Below are 13,884 nucleotides of genomic sequence, written 5' to 3'. Positions count from 1 at the left end.
GACTTCATAGGGAGAAGGCACTGGAAGCTTTGCATTTGGGACCCTCCCAGACCTTGTCCTACACATGTCTTCTTTGGCTGGACCTGCTTTTTATCTTTTTTGCCACAATAAAATTGTAAACCTAAGTATAGTGGTTTCCTGAGCTCTGTGAATCATTCTAGTGAATTACTGAACTCAGGAGGTAGTAAGAAACTTCAAATTTGTATCCATTTTGTCAGAAGTATGGGTGACTTGGGAACCTCCAAACTTCTGCTTGGTATCTAAAGTGAGGGCAGTTCTGTAGAGGACTGGGCCTTTGTAAAGTGTGGCCTAATTTGGGGTAGTTAGTGTCAGAAGTCATTGTACCAGCCGAAAAAAAAAAAAAAAAAAGTTTTGTTTTTTTTTTTGAGATGGAGTCTCGCTTTGTTGCCCAGGCAGGAGTGCAATGGTGTGACCTTGGCTCACTGCAATTTCCACCTCCTGGGTTCAAGTGATTCTCCTGCCTCAGCCTCCGGAGTAATTGGGATTACAGTACACACCACCATGCCTGATTAATTTTTTGTATTTTTAATAGAGATGGTGTTTTACCATGTTGGCCAGACTGGTCTTGAACTCCTGACCTCAAGTGATCCTCCCACCTCAGCCTCCCAAAGTGCTGGGATTATAGGCATGAGCCCCTGCTCCAGGCCTCAGCAAGGATATTTTTTAAAGACAGAGATAAAAAATAAATACTTTTTCAAACAAAAAAGTTAAATAAAATTCTCAACAGCAAACCACACTACAAAAAAAATGTTTAAAAAATATCCTTTAGGCAGAAGCAAAAGGAAATATGGATCTGCATGAAAGAATAAAGAGCAATGGGAAAGTTAACTACATGGAAAAAGATACATGACATTTTCTTATTATTTAAACTTCTTTTAAAAGCAGTAAATGTTTAAATAAAAATAATAGTGTGGGGTATACAACACATGAGAATCGAAATTTTGAAAACAACTATATAAAGGCTGGAAGGGGAGAAATGGAAGATTCTTATCCTGTATGTGAAGTGGTATAATATTATTTGAAGAGTGATATGAGGGATATGTTAAAGACATATACTATAAATGCTAATGCAAACACCAAACAATAAAGGGTTATAGCCTATAAGCCAATAAAGGACATAAACGGAATAAGAATACACACTTAACCCCAAATAAAGCAAAAAAGATCAAGGAAGAAGAAAAAAAACAGGTGGAATAACTAGCAAACAAATAGGGAGATGGTAGACATAAACTACATCACTACATCAACAACCACATTAAATGTTAATAGTCTAAATGCCCCAATACAATACTGAAGAAGAATAAGGTTAGAGGACTAATATTACCTGACGTCAAGACTCACTATAAAGCTATAGCGATCAAGACAACATGGTACTAGTAGAAGAACAGATACATAAATCAGTAGAACAAAGCAGAGAACCCAGAAACAGATCCATACAAATATAGTCAACCGATATACGACAAAGGAGCACCGGTAATTCAATGGAGAAAACATATATTCTCATTGACAAATGGTGCTGAAACAACTGAATGTTCATATGCAAGAAAATGAATCTAAATACAACCTTTTACAAAAATTAACTCAAAAGGGTAATGAAAATGATCCTACTGTAAGATTTACCTTAATGTAAAACACAAAACTATAAAATTTGTAGTTGATAACATTAGAGAAAGTCTAGGTGACCTTGGGTTTGGCGATGAATTTTTAGGATATGAGACCAAAAGTAAAAAACCATGAAAGAAAACATTGATAAGCTAGACTGCATTAAAATTAAGAACTTCTGCAAAAGGTACTGTTAAGAGAATGAAAAAGACAGACCATAGACTAGGAGAAAATATCTGTAAAAAACACATACTTGGCTGGGCACGGTAGCTCTTATGTCTGTAATCCCAGAACTTTGGGAGGCTGAAGATGGAGGACTGCTTGATCCCACAAGTTCAAGATCAGTCTGAGCAATACAGGCAGACAGTGTCTCTACTAAAAATTTAAAAATTAGTTGTGTGTGGTAGCCTAACACACCTGGTCTCAGCTACTTAGGAGGCTGAGGTGGGAGGATCATTTGAGCTCAGGCTGTAGTGGGCTGTGATTGCACCACTGAACTCCAGCCTGGGTGACAGACAGAGCAAGACCTTGTCTCAAAAACAAACAAGCAAAGCCAAGCCCCAACACCCAAAACAAAACAAAACAAAAAAACCCACATACTTGAGAAAAGACTTGTAACCAAAATGTGCAAAGAACTCTTACCTCTCAACAATAACAACCCAATTTTTAAAATGGGCAAAAGATCTGAACAGCCACCTCACCAAAGATATACAGACAGCAAACAAGCAAGTGAAAAGATTCTCAACAGCATTTGCCATAAGAAAGTGCAAATTAAAACTACAATTGGATACTCATACATACCTTTTAGAATGGATGGGGAACAACAGGAACTCTCGTTATTGTTAGTAGGAATGCAAAATGGTACAGTCACTTTGTAAGACAGTTTGGCTGTTTCTAAAAAGCTAAACAAGTTGAAGCAGCAATTAATAGCCTACCCACCAAAAAAAGCCTAGGTCCAGATGGGTTCACAGCCGAATTCTACCAGACATACAAAGAGTAGCTGGTACCACTCCTTCTGAAACTATTCCAAACAATCCAAAAAGAGGGAATCCTTCCCAAATCATTTTATGAGACCAACATCATCCTGATACCAAAACCCGGCAGAGACTCAACAAGAAAAGAAAACTTCAGGCCAATATTCATGATGAACATAGATGCAAAAATCTTCAATAAAATACTGGCAAGCCGATTGCAACAGCACATCAAAAAGCTTATCCATCACGATCAAGTAGGCTTCATCCCGGGATGCAAGGCTGGTTCAATATACACAAGTCTATAAACGTAATTCACCACATAAACAGAACCAAAGACAAAAACCACATGATTATCTCAATTGATGCAGAGAAGGTCTTTGACAAAATTCAACAGCCCTTTATGCTAAAAACTCTCAATAAACTAGCGTATCTCAAAATAATGAAAGCTATTTACAACAAACCAACAGCCAATATCATACTGAATGCGCAAAAACTGGAAGCATTCCCTTTGAAATCTAGCACTAGATAAGGATGCCCTCTCTCACCACTCCTATTCAACATAGTATTGGAAGTTTTAGCCAGAGCAATCAGGCAAGAAAAAGAAATAAAGGGTATTCGATTAGGAAAGGAGGAAGTCAAATTGTCTCTATTTGCAGACGACATGATTGTATATCTAGAAGACCCTATCACCTCAGCCCAAAATCTCCTGAAACTGATAAGCAACTTCAGCAAAGTCTCAGGATATAAAATCAATGTGCAAAAATCGCAAGCATTCCTATACACCAATAACAGAGTTAAAGAGAGCCAAATCAAGAACGAACAGCCATTCGCAATTGCCACAAAGAGAATAAAATACCTAGGAATACAACTAACAAAGAACGTAAAGGACCTCTTTAAGGAGAACTACAAACCACTGCTCAACGAAATAAGAGAGGACACAAACAGATGGAGAAACATTCCATGCTCATGGTTAGGAAGAATCAATATTGTGAAAATGGCCATATTGCCCAAAGTAATTTACAGATTCAACACTATCCCCATCAGGCTACCAATGACCTTCTTCACAGAACTGGAAAAAACCACCTTAAACTTCATATGGAACCAAAAGAGAGCCTGCATAGCCAAGTCAATTCTGAGCAAAAAGAACAAAGCTGGAGGCATCACACTACCTGACTTCAAACTATATTACAAAGCTACAGTAATCAAAAGAGCATGGTACTGGTACCAAAACAGATATAGACCAATGGAACATAACAGAGGCCTCAGAGGCAATGCCACACATCTACAACCATCTGATCTTTGACAAACCTGATAAAAACAAGCAATGGGGAAAGGATTCCCTGTTTAATAAATGTTGTTGGGAAAACTGTCTAGCCATGTGCAGAAAGCTGAAACTGGACCCCTTCCTGACATCTTACACTAAAATTAACTCCAGATAGATTAAAGACTTAAACATAAGACCTAACACCATAAAAACCCTAGAAGAAAACCTAGGCAAAACCATTCAGGACATAGGCATAGGCAAGGACTTCACGACTAAAACACCAAAAGCAATGGCAACAAAAGCCAAAATAGACAAATGGGACCTAATTAAACTCCAGAGCTTCTGCACAGCAAAAGAAACAATCATTAGAGTGAACCGGCAACCAACAGAGTGGGAAAAAAATTTTTGCAATCTACTCATCTGACAAAGGGCTAATATCCAGCATCTACAAAGAACTAAAACAGATATACAAGAAAAAAAACAAGCCCATTCAAAAGTGGGCGAATCATATGGACACTTTACAAAAGAAGACATATATGAGGCCAACAAACATATGAAAAAATGCTCATCATCACTGGTCATTAGAGAAATGCAAATCAAAACTACATTGAGATACCATCTCACGCCAGTTAGAATGGCGATCTAAAAAATCTGGAGACAACAGATGTTAGAGAGGATGTGGAGAAATAGGAACACTTTTACACTGTTGGTGGGAGTGTAAATTAGTTCAACCATTGTGGAAAACAGTGTGGTGATTCCTCAAGGACCTAGAAATAGAAATTCCATTTGACCCTGCAATCCCATTACTGGGTATATACCCAAAGGATTATAAATCGTTCTACTATAAGGACACATGCACACGAATGTTCACTGCAGCACTGTTTATAATAGCAAAGACTTGGAACCAACCCAAATGCCCATCGATGATAGACTGGACAGGGAATATGTGGCACATATACACCATGGAATACTATGCAGCCATAAAAAACGAAGAGTTCGTGTCCTTTGTAGGGACATGGACGAAACTGGAAACCATCATTCTCAGCAAACTGACACAAGAACAGAAAATCAACACCACATATTCTCACTCATAGGCGGGTGTTGAAAAGTGAGAATACATGGACACAGGGAGGGAAGCATCACACATTGGTGTCTGTAGGGGGTAACTAGGGGAGGGACAGCATGGGGTGGGGAGTTGGGGAGGGATAACATGGGGAGAAATGCCAGATATAGGTGATGGGGAGGAAGGCAGCAAACCACACTGCCATGTATATACCTATGCAACAATCCTGCATGTTCTTCACATGTACCCCAAAACCTAAAATGCAATAAAATATATATTAAAAAAAAAAAAGCTAAACACAGTCTTCCCACACAATCCAGCAACTGCACTAAATAATTACTCACTTGTGTTGAAAACCTGTCTACACAAAAATCTGAACATGAATGTGTATAGCAGGTTTATTTGTAATTGCCAAAAACTGGAAGCAACCAAGATGTCCTTCAATAGATGATGAATAAACATACTGTGGCACATCCATACATTGAAATATTATTTAGTGATAAAAATAAACAAGCTATCAACCTACAAAAAGACAGGAACTTTGAACGCATATTGCTAAGTGAAAGAAGTTAATTTGTAAACGCTATATATCACAAGATTCTGACTATGTAACATCTTGGAAAAGGTAGGTATAACTATGGAGACAGTAAAACGAACAATGGTGCCAGTGGGCAGAAGATGAGGGAGAAATAGGTGAAGTACTGTGCACTGTTTTAGGGAAATAAATCTACTCTGTATGATACTGTACTGGCAAATAAATGACATTTATGCATTTGTCAGAACATACAGAGCTTTATAACATTGAGAGTGATGTAAGGAAAAAAATTTGTTAAGCCTTGGTTTGTCACCTCTAAAGGCAAATTAAAAGAAAAATAACTTATGGCTGGGCGTGATGGTTCATGCCTGTAATCCAAGCACTTTGGGAGGCTGAGGTGGGTGGATCACGAGGTCAAGATATCGAGACCATCCTGGCCAACATGATGAAATTCCGTCTCTACTAAAAACACAAAAATGAGCTGGGTGTGGTGGTGTGCGCCTGAAGTCCCAGCTACTTGGGAGGCTGAGGCAGGAGAATGGCTTGAACCAGGGAGGTGGAGGTTGCAGTGAGCCAAGGTTGCACCACTGCACTCCAGTCTGGCGACAGAGCAAGACTCCGTCTAAAAACAACAACAACAACAAAGAAAAAACAACAAAAAAATACCTTATGAGGTCAGGGATCCCAGAGAAGAATGTAGACTATGACAAGAGAATCTAAATATATGAAACAACATCACTGAAGAGGGTGAAGGGAAAAGTGCTGACCTAAGAAATTTTGGAAATAAATGAAATCTGTAAGCCTAAAGAGCAAAGGAACTACAGGTAAGTACTAAAATCAAGCTGATAAAGTTGTTTCTCAAGGAGTATGGGTTAATAACTTTAATACGGCTATGCAGGTATACTGGAACTGAGTAATTTATGTATACAGATGGTGGATGGTGGGACCCAGGTTTCACATTGTTGGAGTGGAAATTTACAGATCAGCAAAGAGAAGAAGGGATTTATGTGATATTGGATTAGAGCCAGAGACATCAAGAAGAATTCATGTTTAATATATATACAATTACATATAAAAATATTTATAGATATGCGGATATTCACAGGTTAGTATACATACACATACCATATTTCTTTGATCAATCAGTTAAGAGTGACTAGAAAAAGGGCACCTCAGTAGAAACAAGCATACCTAGTACCCATATCTTGATTTGTAATACTGTTCTCCAATTTTAAAATCCAGATTTTTTGGGAGAAATGGCTGATTCTAGGACTGGGGCCAGAAATATACAGCATGAGTCTTGAATATCTTATAATGCCAGACAGTAAGGAAGGGATAAAACAACAAACGAAAACACCAAATTGATGTATGTCAAGAGGGAAAAGGAGACAACTGCAAGGATCTCGATGGCCAAAAGTGGAACAACTTAAGCAAAAAAATAAAGTATTAATGGATTATAGTCTGATCTAGATAATAAATACCTATTAGTTCATACTGATGTAAATGACTTACTAAATAAATGGGGAAGAAGATCAGTGAGGATGCAGAACACCTGAACAACAACAAACAACCTAATTGACACAGAACACTACGAAACAGTAGTAGAATATACATTCTTTTCAGGTGAACAAGGAACATTTGCTAAGAAAGATCACATTCTGAGTCATAAAACCAAACTCAATACATTTTGAAAGGATTCAAGCCATATAAAATATTTTTTCTGACTACAGTGAAATTGAATTAGAAATCAGTAACAGAAAGATCTCTGGAAAATCTCAAAATATTCTAAACTAAACAATATACTTCTGAATAATTTGTGGGTCAAAGAAGAAATCAAAAGGGAAACTAGAGGCTGAGTGTGCTGGCTCATGCCTGAAAATCTAGCACTTTGGGAAGCCAAGGGGTGGGAATCCCTTGAGGCTCGGTGTTCAAGACCATCCTGGGCAACATAGCCAAACCACGTCACTACAAAAAATTTTTAAAATTAGCTGGATGTGGTGGCAGGCACCTGTGGCCCCCAGCTCTTGGGAGGATGAGGCAGGAGGATTGCTTAAGTCCAAGAAGTCGAGGCTGCAGTAAGCTATGATCAGGCCACTGCACTACAGCCTGGGCAACAGAGCAAGACTCTGTCTCTTTAAATAAAAATGAAAACACATGTCATATCACTAAAGCAGTTCTTAGGGGGAAAATTTTATCACTACCTACCTATATTAGAATGGAAGGACTAAGTCCCACCATTTTGGGAGACCATGGTGGGAGGATCACCTGAACCCAAAAGTTCAAGATCAGCCGGGGCAACATAGTGAGACCTGGTCTCTACAAAAAAAAAAAAAAAAAGGAAGAAGAAATGACCTCAAGACTATACTTTCAGGGATCATTTCTATGGTTTGTTACTAGAGAAGTTTCTCTGAACGTGTAGAGCACTGTTACACTAAAATTAACTCCAGATGGATTAAAGACTTAAACATAAGACCTAACACCATAAAAACCCTAGAGAAAACCTAAGCAATATTCAGGACATAGGCATAGGCAAGGACTTCATGACTAAAACACCAAAAGCAATGGCAACAAAAGCCAAAATAGACAAATGGGACCTAACTAAACTCCAGAGCTTCTGCACAGCAAAAGAAACAATCATTAGAGTGAACCGGCAACCAACAGAATGGGAAAAAATTTTTGCAATCTACCCATCTGACAAAGGGCTAATATCCAGCATCTACAAAGAACTAAAACAGATTTACAAGAAAAAAACAAACAAGCCCATTCAAAAGTGGGCAAAGGATATGAACAGACACTTTACAAAAGAAGACATATACGAGGCCAACAAACATATGAAAAAATGCTCACCATCACTGGTCATTAGAGAAATGCAAATCAAAACTACATTGAGATGCACATATACACCATGGAATACTATGCAGCCATTAAAAACGATGAGTTTGTGTCCTTTGTAGGGACACGGATGAATCTGGAAACCATCATTCTCAGCAAACTGACACAAGAACAGAAAAACACTGCATGTTCTCACTCATAGGCGGGTGTTGAACAATGAGAACACATGGCCACAGGGAGGGGAACATCACACACTGGGGTCTGTTGGGGGGGACTAGAGGAGGGACAGTGCGGGGTAGGAAATTGGGGAGGGATATCATGGGGAGAAATGCCAGATAAAGGTGATGAGGATAGAGGCAACAAACCACATTGCCATGTATGTACCTATGCAACAATCCTGCATGTTCTTCACATGTACCCTAGAACCTAAAGTGCAATAAAATTAAAATTAAAATTAAAAAGTCAAAGAAATGACCTCACTTTCTACCTTGAGAAATTAAAAAAAGAGGAGCAAATGAAACCCAGAAGAAAGGCAATCATAAAGACAAAAACAGAAATCAATTAATAAAAAAACCACTGGAAAACAAGAGACAAAACGTATAAAACCATGCACAAGGCCAGGCATGGTGGCTCACGTTTCTAATTCCAGCACTTTGGGAAGCCAAGGCAAGAGGAGTGCTTGAATCCAGAGGTTCAAGACTAGCCTAGGCAACACGATGAGACCCCATTTCTACAAAAAATTTAAAAATTAGCTGGGTATGGTGATGTGCCTGTGGTCCTGGCTCAAGTACGAGGACTGCTTGAGCCCAGGAGGTCAAAGCTTCAGTGAGCCATGTTTGTATCACCCTACTCCAGCCTGGGCGACAGAGCAAGACCCTGTCTCTCAAAAAACAAACCAAAAAAACCAAACAAAAAACATACACAGGTTTTTGAGATCAATAAAATTAAAACCATAGACAGACCAATCAGGAAAAAAAAATAGAGACAAGATACAAATTATGAACATCAGGAATGAGAAAGTTGACATTTCTATGGATTCTACAGATATCAGAAGAATAAGGCAATATTATAAACAACTTTATGTCAATTAATTTGACTACTTAGGAGACTGAAAATTCTTTGAAAGATATACACTACCAAAGCTCACTTAGAAATAGATAACCTAAATAGTCCTATATCCATTAGCAAAATTAAGTTTATAATTTAAAACCTTCTCACAAATTCTAGGTTCAGAGGCTTCACTGGAAAATTTTGCCAAACATATAAGACAAATAATAACAATTTTACACAACTTCTTCCAGAAAATTGAAGAGGAGTGAATACTTTCCAACTCATAACTACGAGGTCAGTATTACCCTGCCACCAAAACCAGACAAAGACATTATAAGATAACTACAGACTAATATCCCTTATGAATATAGATGCATACGTCTTAAAATTTCAGCAAATCAAATACAACAACATATAAAAATACTAATACAGACTAATATTCTCTAAATAATGGAGGGGCGTGGAGCAAATACTACATGACCAAGTAACGTTTATCTCAGGAATTCTAGTTGGTTTAAATCTGAAAATCAGTCAATATAAGTTACTACATTAATGGGCTAATCAAGAAAAAAAATCATCTCATTAGACATAGAAAACGCATTTGACAAAAGTTTAACAATAATATTTAATAAAAACTTTTAGCAAGGCCAGGAGCAGTGGCTCACGCCTGTAATCCCAGCACTTTGGGAGGCTGAGGTGGGTGGATTACCTGAGGTCAGGAGTTCGAGACCAGTCTGACCAACATGGTGAAACCCTGTCTCAATAAACAAACAAACAAACAAACAAATATAAAAACTTTTAGCAAACTAGGAACAGGACACATTCTTCAGTTGATAAAGGGTATCTATGACAAACCTAAAGCTAACACAATAGTTATTAGTAAAGACAAAACTGTTCTAAGATGAGGAACAAGGCAAGAATGTCTACGATTTCCCCTTCTATTCAAAATTGTACTGAAAGTTCCAGCCCAGTGGAATAAGGCAAGTTGTCTTTATTGATGAACAACATGAGTATCTCCAGAAAATACAACAGAAACTACAATAAAGCTACTGGAATAGGAGAGTTAGCAAGGCTGCAGGATAAAAGATCAATATACAAAATCCGCTATATTTATATATACTGTAAATAATCAGAAATGAAAAATAATACAACTTATAATTGCATAAAATATGGAATACCTAGTGATAAATTTGACAAAAGATGCATAAGAACTTCACAAAACATGCTGAGAGAAATGAAAGATGATCCAAATAAGTGGAAAAACAAAGCATGTTCATGGGTTAAAAGATTCGATATTGTTAAGTCAATTCTCTCCTAATCTACACATTCAGCACAATCCCAATAAAAATACCAGCTGCCTGTTTGATAATCTGATTTTTAAATTCATATGGAAATACAAAGGACAAGAAGCCAGACAAAAAAAGAGTACATACCGTATAATTCCATTTAGATAAAATTCTACAAAATCCAAAGTAATCTATGAGTGACAAAAAGCACATCAGCGGTTGCCTGGAAGTAATTACAAAAGGACCTAAGAAACTTTCGGAGATGACAGATATATTCATAACTTTGTGGTAATGGTTGCAGATGTATCTACATAGGTTAAAAGCTCGCTGGGCGCAGTGGCTCACGCCTGTAATCCCAGCACTTTGGGAGGCCAAGGCAGGTGGATCACCTGAGGTCCAGAGTTCAAGACCAGCCTGGACAACATGGTGAAACCCGATCTCTACCCAAAAAAAAAAAAAGCCGGATGTGGTGGCAGGAGCCTGTAATCCCAGCTACTCAGGAGGCTGAGGCAGGAGAACTGTTTGAACCTAGGAGGTGGAGGTTACAGAGGCTAAGGCAAGAGAACTGCTTAAAGCCAAGAGGCGGAAGTTGCAATGAGCTGAGATTGTGCGCCACTGCACCCCAGGCTGGGCAACAGAGTGAAACTTTATTTCAAAAACAAAAAAACAAAAACCAAAAGAAAGTTATCTAATTTTATACTTTGAATACTGTATGTCCATTTTATCTCAGTAACATTTGTTTAAGAATAAATATAGGGTTCCAGCCTGAAGAAAGCTCGTGCGGCGACATGAAAGTGCTCACCTACCATCTGCTGAGCTCACATGTGTGGGAGGTGGGACCCCATGGCTTCCCCCTGCGCCTCTAGGCTACCGAGGTCCGCATTTGCCCCATGGAGTTCAACCCCCAATTCGTGGCACCGATGATATCCAAAGTGGGACGGGCGGCATTCCTGTAGGTGGCTGATAACATGCACCTGATCTAGGTGCCTAAAGGGCCGGTTGAGGGGTATGAGGAAAATGAAGAGTTTCTGAGGACCATGCACCACTTGCTGCTGGAGGTGAGAAGCAGCCCATCACTTGCTTCCCGGGCCACCTGCCTCCCACACTGAGGCTGCCAGTGCTCAGCTCTGTCCCTCCCCGCCCGCAGGTGGAAGTAGTGGAGGGCACCCTGCAGCGCCCGGAGTCTGCACGTATGTTCTCCATCAGCCGCGGGATCCCCAACATGCTGCTGAGTGAAGACAAATCTGAGAATTGATTGTGCCAGGAGCCAGTTTTTCTTGTTATGACCATGTGTATTTTCGTTGTGTATACCCTGTTTCCAAATTCTGCCATGTGTATCCCCAACCCTGACCCAATAACACATGAAACACACGGTGCTCTTGAGCTCCAAAGTATACATTTTTTTCTCATTAACGGTTCAAAAGCAAAAAAAAAAATAATACAATAAGTAAAACAAATGTTTTAAATACCCTACGTATTCTTGGTACAAAATTTTTCACCTTGTCATTTAGAGTGCAATGTGATTGAAGATGGCTCACATTTATGTACTCATTTATTCACTTTTATTGATTTTTTTTTTTTTTTTTTTTTTTTGAGAAAAGGTCTTGCTCTGTCACCCAGGCTGGAGTGCAGTGGCTCAATCACAGCTCATTGCAGTCTTGAACTGCTGGGCTCAAGTGATCCTCCCACCTTGGCCTCCCAAAGTGTTGGGATTACATGTGGGGGCCACTGCACCTAATCAAATGGCTCATATTTTTAAAAATCTTAAGTCTAAACCCTTCTGTGGTTTGGTTTTTTAATTTAGATTTTTAACTTGCTTTTATTATAGATAAAAAACAGGCCAGGCATGATAGTTCACACCTGTAATCTCAGTACTTTGGAGGATGAGGCAGGAGGATCACTTGAGGCCAAGAGCTCAAGACCAGCCTGGGCAACACAGTGAGACTCTGTCTCTACAAAAATTTTAAAAATGATTAGCTGGGTATGGTGGTGTGCATGATTAGCTGGGCACCTGTAGTCATAGTTAGTTGGGAGGCTGAGGTGGAAGATCACTTGAGCCCAGGAGATCAAGGCTGCAGTGAGCCATGATCATGACACTGCATCTGCACTCCAGTCTGCTTGAAAAAGTGAGACTCTGTCTCAATAAAATAAAATAAAATAATCCTCACAAAGATATGTAGCTTATAATGGATGAAGTGTATTGTTGGCTCTATTTAATAAATCATGTTACTTGTTTTTCAATTCCCTCCAAAGGATGATAAATTTCTATCTTCTGTGCCATCAGCATTTTTTCTTGAAAGTAATGAAGAGGTATTATAGTTTTATATTTTTAAACAATAGATTAAATTTGAACCTTTCTTTTGGAGGATTAGAAACACTCTGTTTCCAATGTTTTCAAGTGATAGGCTTATCAGTTTTTAGAGGAGGCATAATATTTCTCTACCCAAAATACATATAGATGGTAACATTTCTAAACATCCATCTTCAAATTGCTTTCTCCATTGCACAAATTTAAACTGTAGCTACCTTTGCACTCAATGCTAAAATACCACATTCACCCTAAAAAGAGTGTTTGTGCCTCCTACCCCAAATTTCCTAGGGAGCATACTACTAAAAATCACTTGTTAGCACAGAAAAAGTTGGAATATTTGGAATACATTTTGTAAAAGAAAATTGGGCTGGGTGAGGTAACTTATGCCTGTAATCCTAACACTTTGGGAGGCCAAGATGGGAGGACTGCTAGCGTTCAGGAGTTCAAGACCAGTCTGGGCAACATAGACTCCATCTCTACAAAAACTAAAAAATAAATAAATAAATAAATAAAGCTGAGTGTGGTGGTGCATACCTGTAGTCCCAGCTACTTGGGAGACTGGGGTGGGAGGACTGCTTGAGCCTGGGAAGTAGAGGCTGCAGTGAGCCGTGATCATGTCACTGCATTCCAGCCTGGGTAACAGAGTAAGATCTTGTCTCAACAAAAAAACAAAAAAAAAAGAAAGAGAGAAAGAAAGGGAAAAAAAAGTGTCTTACTCTAAAATTTAGAATAGACTGAATAGAGAAGGAAAGGAGTTAGGGGGTATCTTTGATAAGCCAAATCAAAAATGATGAGGGTTTCCACAAGGCCATGATATTGAAATCAGAACGTGCTTGGTTTACACACCTTCCATGTCAAAGACTTTTCTGAGTCTTACATTGAATCCTTGGTGACACCTACCAGAATGAGAGGCATCATATGATAAGTCTTTGTTCTAATATAAATA

At 38.7% G+C, this 13,884-nt stretch overlaps 1 protein-coding gene and 2 pseudogenes across 12 annotated transcripts in view; 2 read left to right on the top strand and 1 right to left on the bottom strand.

Annotated features, from left to right (window-relative positions):
* The window catches only part of MAST2 (microtubule associated serine/threonine kinase 2), a 232,577-nt gene that overhangs the window by 38,733 nt on the left and 179,960 nt on the right, over positions 1-13,884 (bottom strand). The gene's annotated exons all lie outside the window — the stretch shown is intronic.
* On the top strand, positions 7,815-7,892 carry LOC135273550 (small nucleolar RNA U3; annotated as a pseudogene).
* Positions 11,416-11,882, top strand: LOC105705017 (multifunctional methyltransferase subunit TRM112-like protein; annotated as a pseudogene).

Source organism: Aotus nancymaae, unplaced genomic scaffold (assembly GCF_030222135.1).
Source record: "Aotus nancymaae isolate 86718 unplaced genomic scaffold, 86718_ANA_hifiasm-v0.15.2.pri h1tg000007l, whole genome shotgun sequence".
NCBI lineage: Eukaryota > Metazoa > Chordata > Mammalia > Primates > Aotidae > Aotus > Aotus nancymaae.
Note: the sequence above shows the minus strand (reverse complement) of the source record. Positions and strands in the feature narration are given on the sequence as shown.